The sequence below is a fragment of the Schistocerca nitens genome, chromosome 11 (assembly GCF_023898315.1).
Source record: "Schistocerca nitens isolate TAMUIC-IGC-003100 chromosome 11, iqSchNite1.1, whole genome shotgun sequence".
In the NCBI taxonomy this organism is placed as follows: Eukaryota; Metazoa; Arthropoda; class Insecta; order Orthoptera; family Acrididae; genus Schistocerca; species Schistocerca nitens.
Window position 1 is genome coordinate 188,573,070 of NC_064624.1, and position 14,279 is coordinate 188,587,348.

Genomic DNA, 14,279 nt, shown 5'->3' on the forward strand with positions numbered 1-14,279 from the left:
TCCATTATATGATTCAGAGTAAATGAATTACAAATTAACAACTCTAAACCTGTAAATATTCTTTTTAGAACTATAGTGCCTCCGTTAAGATTCTTGGAATTCATCTTGATCCAGAATTAACTTTGGAAACTCAATTTAACTATGTAGCCCGAGTCACCTACCTGCTAAGTAAACTTAGGACTCGGGTGACTGACAAGCTACTGGTGAACTCTTATTATGCTTTATTATGGTTTTTTTTTCACAGCCACCTTGTGTATGCAGTACTGTTATGGGGCAATTCCCCTGCAGCGAAAATAATTTTTCTCTGGCATAAAAAGGCCATAGGTGCATTGCTGGAGTAAGAAACCACATATCATGTGGGAAACACTTTAAAGAGCTCAAAATACTAACAATTGCATCTCTCCAGAATGAGATTTTCACTCAACAGCGGAGTGTGCGCTGATATGAAACTTCCTGGCAGATTAAAACTGTGTGCCCGACCGAGACTCGAACTCGGGACCTTTGCCTTTCGCGGGCAAGTGCTCTACCAACTGAGCTACCGAAGCACGAGTCACGCCCGGTACTCACAGCTTTACTTCTGCCAGTGCCTCATCTCCTACCTTCCAAACTTTACAGAAGCTCCCCTGCGTACCTTGCAGAACTAGCACTCCTGAAAGAAAGGATATTGCGGAGACATGGCTTAGCCACAGCCTGGGGGATGTTTCCAGAATGAGATTTTCACTCTGCAGCGGAGTGTGCGCTGATATGAAACTTCCTGGCAGGTTAAAACTGTGTGCCGGACCGAGACTCGAACTCGGGACCTTTGCCTTTCGCAGGCAAGTGCTCTACCAACTGAGCTACCGAAGCACGAGTCACGCCCGGTACTCACAGCTTTACTTCTGCCAGTGCCTCATCTCCTACCTTCCAAACTTTACAGAAGCTCCCCTGCGTACCTTGCAGAACTAGCACTCCTGAAAGAAAGGATATTGCGGAGACATGGCTTAGCCACAGCCTGGGGGATGTTTCCAGAATGAGATTTTCACTCTGCAGCGGAGTGTGCGCTGATATGAAACTTCCTGGCAGGTTAAAACTGTGTGCCGGACCGAGACTCGAACTCGGGACCTTTGCCTTTCGCAGGCAAGTGCTCTACCAACTGAGCTACCCAAGCACAAGTCACGCCCCGTCCTCGCAGCTTTACTTCTGCCAGTACCTCGTCTCCTACCTTCCAAACTTTACAGAAGCTCTCCTGCGAACCTTGCAGAACTAGCACTCCTGAAAGAAAGGATATTGCGGAGACATGGCTTAGCCACAGCCTGGGGGATGTTTCCAGAATGAGATTTTCACTTTGGAAGGTAGGAGACGAGGTACTGGCAGAAGTAAAGCTGTGAGTACCGGGCGTGACTCGTGCTTCGGTGGCTCAGTTGGTAGAGCACTTGCCCGTGAAAGGCAAAGGTCCCGAGTTCGAGTCTCGGTCGGGCACACAGTTTTAATCTGCCAGGAAGTTTCAATTGCATCTCTGTTTATTCTCAGCTGCTTGGTGCTTGTCAAGGAAAACCAAGGCCTCTACACACAGTGAGACTCTATATTTAAGTACGACATGCGCCCTGAGATGCAAGGAATCATCGCACAGCCTCCTCCACCTCAGTGTCGGTTTGGAAGTGATGTCCCGAGAGTGGCTTTCGATGCACGGAACAGTTGAAAGACCAGTGGGGTTGTAGGCCAGGTGATCAGATCTCTCCCACCTGAAGTGACGAATCTGATCCAGGGTGAACCTTGCTGCGAGTGCTTTTGCATTGTCATCCGAGAGCACACCACCGTCACGCCGGAGCCCCGGTCTCTTTCATTGAACGGTGAACTCGAGTCTGATGAGGGTTTGTGGTAGTGTGCCGTGTTGCTGATCCCTTGCTGGGGAACCTCAGGCATTCCTTCTGCACCGATACCCCTTCTGCCATTGAACTAGTAATGAGTATTGATTCACATGATGTTTGTTTGTATCACCTACTGTACCATCTTCTCTTTTAAAAACAATGATGAAAATTACTTTCAGTATATCCCTCATAATATATTGCCAACTACAGCACACGGTGCATCACTGAATGTGTTCAGAAACGTTACAGAAAAGTGGCTTGAACAAAAAGCTTTCTATATAGTAGAGACTTTAAAATATGTAATAAAAATGATCTGAGATAATAAAATTGTTGTATGATTTGACCTTTATATTATTTGAGCATTTATTAAACTGGTTATTGTGTCATACTGTTGTGCTTGATTTTCATAATGCGTTTATACTCAGTGATCGACACATGTCAAGCATATCTCATTTGTATTTGTCAAAATATTTTTCTCATCATGTGAATTGTGTTAGACATATTTTTTCTCCATTTTTAATTCTGACTGATGCTTTTATATTCAATGATTATTACATATGCCTAGTTTAAACCGTATTCACTTATCAGCCAGAACATGATGACCCCCTACCTAATACCCGATATATCCACCTTTGTCACGGATAACAGCGGCAATGCGTCATCGTGTGCAAGCAGTGAGTTCTCGGTAGGTCACTGGAGGAAGTTGGCACCACATCTGCACACACAAGTCACCTAATTCCCGTAAATTCTGGGGAGGGAGGCGATTAGCTCTCACACCACGTTCAATCGTACCCGAGATGTGTTGGGTAAGCTTCAGGTGTGGTGAGTTGGGGGGTCAGCACATCAATTGGAATGCACCACTATGTTCCTCAAACCTCTCCATCACATTCCTGGTACTGTGGCAAGACGTTTTATATTGCTGAAAAATGCCATGCTGTCGGGAAACATGATCGTCACGGAGGGCATGAGCTACACTGTACCCACGGATGCCCACATAAACGTTCACCAGAGGAAAGTGGTGCCGCTGCCAGCTTGTCTCCGTCCCGCAGTACAGGTGTCGAGGTGATGTTTTCCTGGGAGAGAATGGATTCACACTTTCCTATCAGCATGATGAAGAAGGTATCAGAATTCATCAGACCTTGCAGTACTCTGCCATTGCACCAATGACCAGCACGTACCCATTTCAGTCACAGTTGCCGATGTCATGTTGTTATCACAGGCATACGCACGGGATGTCGGCTGTGGAGGCCCGTCATTATGAGTGTTCAGTCTACTGTGTGTTTTGACTCATATGTACTCTGCCCAGCATTAAAGTCTGATGTTAGTTCCACCACCTGTCCTGTTTTAGCAGTCTGCCCAGCCTACGAAGTCCGACAACTGTAATGATGCGACCCCATGACATCTGGATGTGGTTTTACTTTGGTTTTGCTGAGTGTTGAAAACACTCACCACAGCACTCCTCGAACACCCGACAAGTCGTGCAGTTTCCAAAATGCTCGTGCCGAGCCTCTGGGCCGTCACTATCTGCGCGTGGTCAAATATAGTCGCACTGTGTGCCTTCCCCATTCTACACACAGACAGCTTGCACACTGATACTACATGCACTGTGCACGTGTCTGAGGAGCAATCATTTGTCATCAGGTGACACTGCTATCGCCTGGACAAGTTTATATTGATAGTAGGTCAATGGTTATAATGTTCTGGCTGATCGGTTAATATTACTTTAACAAGTGCAAAATGTGTTACTTATTATGCGACTGTACAGTGTGTATAAAAAGACAACAACAATAGCATGGAAAATTCTTAAATCTGGATCAATAAATCAAATTTTGATTTTGTAAATTTCTAAGGTGGAGTGCACTAGTGATTTGTAAGCAGCCTCCTTTGTAGACTGACTGCATTCGCCCAGTATCTTACCTGTGAATCAAAGATGCCGATCGATGCTCGGTGTTATGTTATCATTCCATTTCATATCCCTACAAATTAATACACTGAGTCATTTGTATGAATTGACTGATACCAGTTGTGACTCAATCATGCTGGAGACTAGGATACTGCTTTACTCTGTTTTGTCAAATATACAGTTTTATGTTTCTGTACATTAAAAAGAAGTTTCCAATCTTTGCACCACTGTGTAATCATATCAAGGTCCGGCTACATATGCGTGAAACTTTTTTTCAGTGAGTACATTGGTCTAGATAACAGCATAATTTGCAAAACATCTGAGGCCCATCTTTGAATATGTTTAGTTTTCCCTATTTTTTTATTTTACGTGTTTAGTTCCATAGGTCTAAATTGAGCAACAGATCTCTATGTTCATGGAATGAGTCTGCACATGAAATTAATGTAGATAAAATAAAATGTGTACAAATCCTATGAAGATGGCGAGCTGCAAGTATACACTGAACAGCCAGAACATTCGTGACCATCTACCTAACAGCCGGTATGCCTAGCTTTGGCACGGATAACAGCAGCTAATGCATCATCATATGGAATCAGTGAAGCCTCGGTAGGTCGCTGGAGGAAGTTGGCATCGCATCTACACACACGAGTCACCTAATTCCCGTAAATTCAGGGGAGGGGGGAGATTTGCTCTGACGCCATGTTCAAGCGTATCCCAGATGTGTTCGATCAGGTTCATGTATGGCAAGTTGAGGGCCCAGCACATCAATTGGAACTGACCACTGTGTTCCTTGAATCTCTCCAGCATACTCCTCGCCTTATGAAATGGCGCATTATCTTGTTGAAAAATGCCACTACCATGGGGAAACACACTTATCCTGAATGGGTGTCTTTATGCAATGATACAACTGAAATACATCAGATGGCTAACTAAATAAATCTATAGATATTCTTCATCCCCCAGTATAATGTTCCCACAGGGACCATGAAAACAAGATTAGGCTAATTACAGTGTGTATGGGGGCTTTTAAGCAGCTATTCTTCATGCAGTCTGGATTAAGAACAAATCCCAAATGACTTACTGCAGCCATTCTTGCTATGTTGTATGGCAGGACAGCAGCTGATATGGATGTAACAAATATCAAAAAAAGCCATCAACTGTAAATGCATCTCCAATTTAGTTTATAGGTGTCTAGTTTTGGGAATATAATATTCCATCTTCAGGCCGTAAACAACAAATGTACAACAGAACTGACAAGAAGAATTACACAGGACAAGATTACTATCTGTAAATATATGAAATCATATTTGTCACCGATCAATAAGAGATGGTATAAGGTTTGGTATATGAAGCCACCATATGTGCAGGTTCCACAAGCTGTGTCTATTATGTAGGTATAAAAAATGTGAAGCCTTCAAAAGTGGTTAAACTACTAATAAAGTATACGTTCCAATTATGCTACCAAAAGCTTAAAGTGACAATAAAATAAGTAGTTGAAAGACAAGATGGAAGACTAGGCTCATTACTATTGGGTTGGTGCACAAGTTCATAGCATTTTTCTGTAAGTTTAATAAAAATTACAGATACACCTAACAGAGACTGTAGTCATCAATAATATATTCTCCTTCACTATATATGACAGTCTGTCAATACTGGGGTAAGTTTTCGATTCCACGGCTGCAGAAATCGCACGGTTCTGAGGCGAAGTACTCTTCAAGCCATGTTTGGAGTGCATTTTCATCTGGAAATGAAGTTCCAGAAGGTTATCTGATAGTGTGTGGAAAAGTGAAAATCTGAGGGAACAAAGTCAGGTAAATAAGGTGAGTGTGGAATGACTTACCAGGCCAGCTCCTATGTAGTGTTTTTTGTCAGTCTAGCTGAATGCGGGTGGCCATTTATTTATTTATTTATTTATTTTATCCATCTGTTGACAATAAATATTGTATGGATGTTGTCAAGGGTACATGTAAGCCATTTCAAAGAAATGGGACACAAACAATATATACGTAAAAAAGTACAAAACAAAATAATACAATGAAGTTAATGATAATACAATGAAATTAATATAGCCTATATTCATCCCTGCTTGTTATTTTAAATGCATAGTCTGTTTTACTTAAGGCTTTAGTTTTGTCCTCCCTAAATGGCAAGTCCTTATATACACAACGCTGCTTAAGTATATATTTACATCACACAACAGCTGTCCTTTAAGTATGTAAATGTAATGAATGATTAGGTACAGATAAAGTATTTTCCATTTTGCCTTTATAAATATCATCAGAAAAAAGTTTATTGACCTACATAGTCATTTATAGAATAAAAACATTGTTCTACTAGAATTTTTTTTAATTCTGTTTTAAATTTGTTATCATCTTCTAATTGCCTGATCTTGACTGGCAGTTCGTTGTACAGTTTTGCACCGATATGGCTCACATGCCTTTGTGTATTCGTTCTTTTTGTTCGCTGAGTATGGAGTGCTGCGCTATTACGGGTATTGTAGTTATGAAAGTCGGCATTTGTCTGAAAATCTGCAATGTGGGTCCTGACATACAATACACATTTGTATATGTATAATGATGGTGTAGTAAGTATTCGAAGCTTTTTGAATATGGGTTTGCAGTGTGTCTGTGGATGACTGTGAGTTATTATTCGGATGGCCCTCTTCTGCAACAAAAAAATTTGTTTTAAGCGCCCTGTTGTGGAACCCCAAAATATTATTCCGTATGTTGCAAGAGATTGAATATAGCCGAAATATGCCATTCTGGCACCCTCTGAGGTACAAACATTTGCAATAATTCTGAGGGCAAAACAGGCTGAATTAAGTTTCTGTGCAAGTTTTATTGCATGGTCATTAAAATTTAAGTTTTCATCCACATGAATCCCCAGCAATTTTGTGGATGTCGCTCTGTCTAAGGCTTTGTCACCCCACACCAGATCGAGATTTACATTTTGACATCTTTTCCCAAACTGCATATAATTTGTTTTATTTACATTGAATGTCAACCTGTTTGCAATGAACCAAGAGGGGATGTAATTTAGTACTTTATCAGCAGTTGTTGGTAGCAACTGCTTTGGTGCACTTATTATCACACTAGTGCAGGAAGATCTGCAGCGGATAGGCACTTGGTGCAGGGAGTGGCAACTGTCCCTTAACATAGACAAATGTAATGTATTGCGAATACATATAAAGAAGGATCCTTTATTGTATGATTATATGATAGCGGAACAAACACTGGTAGCAGTTACTTCTGTAAAATATCTGGGAGTATGCGTGCGGAACGATTTGAAGTGGAATGATCGTACCAGATCGGGTTGACGGAGGAGATAGAGAAGATCCAAAGAAGAGCGGCGCGTTTCGTCACAGGGTTATTTGGTAACCGTGATAGCATTACGGAGATGTTTAATAAACTCAAGTGGCAGACTCTGCAAGAGAGGCGCTCTGCATCGCGGTGTAGCTTGCTCGCCAGGTTTCGAGAGGGTGTGTTTCTGGATGAGGTATCGACTATATTGCTTCCCCCTACTTATACCTCCCGAGGAGATCACGAATGTAAAATTAGAGAGATTAGAGCGCGCACGGAGGCTTTCAGACAGTCGTTCTTCCCGTGAACCATACGCGACTGGAACAGGAAAGGGAGTTAATGACAGTGGCACGTAAAGTGCCCTCCGCCACACACCGTTGGGTGGCTTGTGGAGTATAAATGTAGATGTAGATGTATCATCTGCAAATATTATTGCTTTGGCTGCATTATCTGAGGTGTGAAAATCATTTATATAGACAAGAAACAATATGGGCCCTAGGATGCTGCCTTGTGGTACTCCTACTTCTACATTTTTTGCCTCTGATACTGAATTTATTTTGCGGTTGGAGTAAGTTAATGTCAGTCCTACAACCTGTGTTCTGTTTTTTAGGTATGATTCAAACCATTTTTTTCCTCTCCCATTATCATGGAGTAGCATTTCTTCAGTCTTCCTGGTTATTGTTCTCAAATTGTGTCTGCACAACATCTAAGCTGTTGACAATAAATGTCAGCGGTGATGGTACACCTTGGGAATTCAATTTGTAGTACACCACACTGTCACTGTTCCAACAGACGTATAACATTATCTTTTGTGTATGCATGTAGGTCTTTGTACAAGGAGTTGCTGCGTTGTTTGGGCTCAACCATTCCTTTTTTCCCATTATTTTACCATAAAGACACGATTTCTCATCACCATTAATGGTACAGGATGGGAATGGTCAGTGTTGTTCGTGAGGAAATTGATGTCCAGAAAGCAGAGGTGCACATATGGTCACCTGCTGATTTTTATGATCTTCATTTAGAGCATGCAGCACCCATACCTTCCCCACTGAATGTAATTGTCACACGTCTGAAGTACACTGATGTGGATGATTGTGGATTAATGCATTTAGATGATCCTCATCAAACATCAAAGATCCTCCTGAACATCGAAGTCACTAATGTCAAAACGATCCTCCTTAGAACGAGAAAAATGACAATCGGTAAATACACCCACAGCAATTGGAATACCAACATGCAAAACAAAAATACTACGAACTTAGGCACCAAACTAATAGTAAATACAAAAATAGATAGGTATAATTTCAAAAATGAAAACACCATCTGACTATAAGTTTGCAGCTCAAGGTACCTATTCATTATCAGGAAATACTGTAGGATCAGTGTCAGAGACCGGAAAGAATAAAATGTCCTACATGTCTGAACCATATGTATTAGCGGTGACAGTCTTCCTAGTGATACACTGACAAGTCAGTATAACACAAGAGATGTAAGGTATGTCGCAAACATCATTATTAAATACAGTGAAGTAAAGTATACTTGTACTGTCCCTAAATAGACATATTTACAAAACTTGGCGATTTGCATAGGCAAACTGACATAAACAGAAGCCTTTAATCAGAATGATGATTACAGTAGAGTAGTGTATACTGTACTCTCATGAAGTAAAGAACCAGAAATAAGTAAAGTGCCAACCAGCCTACATTTGAAGGAAGACAATACACAGAATAATGTGTGGGGTCCATCAAAGACACTCTTGCAGGCACTTGTTTCGGAAGATAGGTATCCTAACAACTGCCTCACAGTATATTTTTTCCTTGCTGACCTTTGTGTGCAAAAATTATTCCATCTACCAAGACAACAGTAAATTCCATGGTTATAACACCAGAAACAAAAACAATCTACATTTAGAAATGAAACGTCTCACTCTGGTACAAAAAGGAGTTTACTACTCCAGCATTAAGCTGTTCAATGCTCTACCACTACATATCAAATGTGTTCATACAGAACTGCCAAAATTTAAACAAGTTCTCAAAGATTACCTGACAGAGAAATCTTATTATACTGTGGATGAATACCTGAAAGAAAATGTATACCATCACTAAACTTATTGTGTCTAGAAGTAGTTCAATTGATTTTATTGTGCATTGGGCATTAGCACACATTTTGTAACAACAGATTGGCTGTACATGTATTTACTCTTGTAGGCCTAATATCTGATTTAACTTTGTGCTCTTATCTTTAACCTTTATTTGAAACTCCTTTTTCTGTCAAATGGTTGGTATGTTATATAGCTGACATTGTATCTGTTACTGTATTTATAGTATGTCTTACTTAAACTATGTACAATTTGCCATTGAATTGCCCTTGTATTTATTGTAAGTTTAAATTGAAACCTGTACAATTTGACACGTTCCATATCCTTGTGATTGACTCACTAACTGGATCTACGGAACAAGAAATAAATAAATAAATAATAAAAATAAAACCTCAGGATTTATATAACTGAAGAGATCTAAGTAGGCATATATGCATTACAAAACAAGTAAACAAAGTGGCTACATAGGACAATATCCCCAATAATGAAAAACTAAAACTGGCTGATTAAACTGTGCAAATGTAGACCTCATTCTTGGTCTAAGTTGCAAATTATTCAGATACCAATAACCAAACTCATCTCTGTCGAGGTAGAAGTGCCCTGTATTTTGTAATTGAAGATGTATTAAGTAGATATCTCAGTCTAATGTGCAAGCTAACAGTCATATAATCAGAAATAAGTGGTCAAATATTGTGGGAACCAAACTGCTTATAATGGATAAAATTGATACAAATCACATAAGATAATAAAATAATGGTCACTATTTAGGTTAAAGTAGCAATAGTGTTCAAGGTATACAGGAGACTGAACCAACGCCAAAACTAGGAGTGTCACATAATGGTAAGTATGATTTCATGTATCAACAGATAGTATCATTGTTCCATGTAATTCTTGTTAATGCTGCTGTAAATTTGTTGTTTAGGGCCTGATGATGGTGTATCATGTTACTGAAACTGGTAGCCTATAAAATAAATTGGAAATGAACTTAAGCTGACAGCTTTTTTGAAATCTTATAACATACTAACTACCCACTGCCATACACTATACACATCCTTGCTTCCAGTAGTGCTAGCCCTGCAAGGTCTGCAGAAGAACTTCTGTGAAGTTTGGAAGGTAGTAAAATTGTGAGGACACACCGTGAGTCGTATTTGTGTAGCTCAGTTGGAAGAGCACTTGACCGCGAAAGGCAAAGATCTGGAGTTCAAGTCTCGGTCTGGCACACAGTTTTATTCTTCCAGGAAGTTTCAAATCTGCATACACTTTGCTGCAGATTGAAAATTTCATTCTCGACACTATACAGTGGTTTGCAGAGTATGTATGTGGGTGTAGATCCTTTATTTATTTACACTTATTCTGCAGATCATTAGTGCAGAAGTGTTGCTTGGACATGGAACGAGTCACCGTAGACTTTTTGGACGGAGAGTCATCAACAGATGTGGAAATAACTTAAGGAGTACTGCTGGGAAGGGTATTGGGTCCCTTACTGTTCATTTTATAGATCAATGATGTTATGGGCAATATTAATAGTAACCACAGACTTTTTGCAGAGGTACGGTTATCTACAATGAGGTACAGTCTGAACGAAACTGTAAAAATATTCAGTTTGATTTTGGTAAGATTTCAAAACAGTACAGTGATTGGCAGCTTGCTTTAAAAAAGTAAAACTGAACACTTCACAAAATGAACAAAAGACATAGTATCCTATGACTGTAATATATGTGACTAACAGTTGGCTCTGGTGAACTCATACAAATATGTGATGTAACTGTTAGTAGGGATATGAAGTGGAATCGTCACATAAGCTGTCATGGGTAAAGCAGGTAGTGGACTTTAGTTTACTGGTAGAATACTGGGAAAGTGCAATCAGTCTACAAAGGAGACTGCTTACAAATCACTCATGTGGCGGATCCTAGAATATTGCTCGAGTGTGTGGGATCTGTACCAAGTAGGACTAGCAGAGATAGTGAACTGCACAAGGTGAAAGCCTGTCAGGGAATATTTAGGGAACTAGTTAAAAAAATTATTTTAAAGGCCACAGTCAAGTCTTTACAAATTTACTCACAAAGCAACTTTGGATATGTGTACATGACTCAAGCTGCCTGCTTTTCGGAAATGAGGCAGTTCTGTCTGGTTAAAACTGCTGACAAGAGATGCCTTCCGCTGTCTGTTGAAGTTGCTAGTGAATTCACTCTGTAAGCTTGGCCAGTAGTGTGCGTGGGAGGAAATTCACTTGTTTGGACCTTGGAAGGTTCTGCATTACAGAACACAGACTCTTTTCTCTCTCTCTCTCTCTCTCTCTCTCTCTCTCTCTCTCTCTCTCTCTCTCATGATCCAGACCTTGAGTAGGACAGATGTCTTTCTCGCGAGGCAGAGTCCCTGGCTCAGCTCCCCATAAATGGCCACCAACAGATCTTGACACAAACCTTCTCTTACATCTGTGTCTACCCTTATACTCCAGAAGTTACCATATGGTGCGTGGCAAAGGGTATCCTGTACCACTAAGAGTCGTTTCCTTTCCTGTCCCACTCACAAATAGAGCGAGCATAAAATGGTTGTCTGTATGTCTCCGTGTTGTTGTTGTGGTCTTCAGTCCTGATACTGGTTTGATGCAGCTCTCCATGCTACTCTATCCTGTGCAAGCTTCTTCATCTCAACAGTACCTTCTGCAGCCTACATCTTTCTGAATCTGCTTAGTGTATTCATCTCTTGGTCTCCCTCTACGATTTTTACCCTCCACGCTGCCCTCCAGTACTAAATTGGTGATCCCTTGATGCCTCAGAACATGTGCTACCAACCGATCCCTTCTTCTAGTCAAGTTGTGGCACAAACTCCTCTTCTCCCCAATTCTATTCAATACCTCCTCATTAGTTATGTGATCTACCCATCTAAACTTCAGCATTCTGTAGGACCACATTTCGAAAGCTTCTACTCTCTTCTTGTCCAAACTAGTTATCGTCCATGTTTCACTTCCATACATGGCTACACTCCATACAAATACTTTCAGAAATGACTTCCTCACACTTAAATCAATACTCGATGTTAACAAATTTCTCTTCTTCAGAAATGCTTTCCTTGCCATTGCCAGTCTACATTTTATATCCTCTCTACTTCAACCATCATCTGTTATTTTTCTCCCCAAACAGCAAAACTCCTTTACTACTTTAAGTGTCTCATTTCCTAATCTAATCCCCTCAGCATCACCCGTCTTAATTCGACTACATTCCATTATCCTCGTTTTGCTTCTGTTGATGTTCATCTTATATCCCCCTTTCAAGACACTGTCCATTCCGTTCAACTGCTCTTGCAAGTCCTTTGATGTCTCTGACAGAATTACAATGTCATCAGCGAACCTCAAAGTTTTTATTTCTTCTCCAATGCCTACTCTGAACTTTTCTTTTGTTTCCTTTACTGCTTGCTCAATATACAGATTGAATAGCATCGGGGAGAGGCTACAACCCTGTCTCACTCCCTTCCCAACCAGTGCTTCCCTTTCATGTCCCTCGACTGTTATAACTGCCATCTGCTTTCTGTACAAACTGCTAATAGCCTTTCGCTCCCTGTATTTTATCCCTGCCACCTTCAGAATTTGAAAGCGAGCATTCCAGTCAACATTGTCAAAAGCTTTCTCTGAGTCTACAAATGCTAGAAGTAGGTTTGCCTTTCCTTAATCTTTCTTCTAAGATAAGTCGTAGGGTCAGTATTGCCTCACGTGTCTCTGTATGATCCCTAATTTCTCAAAGCTTATCTTCACGATCCTTACACGCAATGTATGATGGTGACAGTAGAATTGCTTGACAATCAGCTTCAGATGCAGATTCTCTGAATTTTCTACTCGTTTGCTGCCTGGTTTCTTTAGTTTGCTTGACCTCCTATACTGGCTTACACCTGTTAACTTCGTAATCCATGCATGCCTTGTGTGTCCCTTACATTGAAAAGTATTCTTTTTATTTCGACTAATTTTCTGTTCTACCATTCAACATCAGCCCTGGACAGCCACTCACAAGTCCTAACTGCTTGTACAGAATGTATACAGAGATGGTCACAGGTTTGTTTGACCTGCAGGAGAGTGTCACTAAGATGTTGAAAGAACTTAACTGGCAGACTCTTTAAGACAGACGGTACATGTCCTGAGAAACTATGATAACAAAGTTTCAAGGACCAATTTTAAATGATGATGATACAAATATACTGCAACCCCCTAAATATTGCTTCTGTGTGGATCATGAAGATAATATTAGATTAATTATAGCATGTACAGAGACATTTGAACAGTCATTTTTCGCACACTCGCTATGTGAGTGGAATGAGCAAAATTGCTAATTGCTACAGTTGGATGTACCCTCTGCCATGCATTTCATGGTGGTTGGCAGAGTGTGGATGTATGTGCATAGAATATACACTGATGAAGAAAAACATTATGACCACCTGCTTAATAGCCTATTGGTCAACCTTTGGAACACAGTACGATGGTGATCCTGCATAGTACGGATTCAGTGAGTCCTCAGTAAAATTCTGGAAATATGTGTCACCAGATATCTAGGCACAGGTCACACAAGATGAGGAAATATTTGTAAAGGTAGGTGAGCAGACAATAACCAGGGTAGATTCCTCAAAATACCTAGGCTTGCATATTGATAGCAAACTGAATTGGTCCAACCACATCATGGATCTGTGCAAAAGACTAAGTTCACCAACATATGCATTGCACATGGTTTCTTCTTATAGAAATATGGAAACCGTGAAGTCAGCGTATTATGGTTACTTTCATGCAATTATGGCATTTGGAATTATATTTTGGGGAAATCAGCCACTGGGTAAAAAAGTACTGTGTGTACAAAAAAGAGCCATAAGGATCATGTGTGGAGTCCATCCTAGAGCCACATGCAGGAATCTTTTTAAGAAGCTTGAAATACTTACATCCACTGCGCAATATATATTTTCATTGATGTGCTTCATAAGGAAAGAAAAATCCATCTTTAAGCTGAATAGTGCATATCACAGTCACAATACTAGAAGGAAACATGATATCCACTATGAACAGCCAAATCTAAGTATGGTGCAGAAAGGAGTCCATTTCAGTGGCTGTAAGATTTTTAATGCCCTCCCTTCAAGAATTAAGTGTTTGGTAGATG

General features: G+C 40.4%; 1 non-coding gene across 1 annotated transcript; it reads left to right on the plus strand.

Moving 5' to 3' along the window:
* The first annotated feature begins 1,384 nt into the window (after positions 1-1,384).
* On the plus strand, positions 1,385-1,459 carry Trnas-uga (transfer RNA serine (anticodon UGA)). Its single transcript has one exon. It is a non-coding gene; the product is annotated as a tRNA-Ser (tRNA).
* Positions 1,460-14,279: the final 12,820 nt, after the last annotated feature.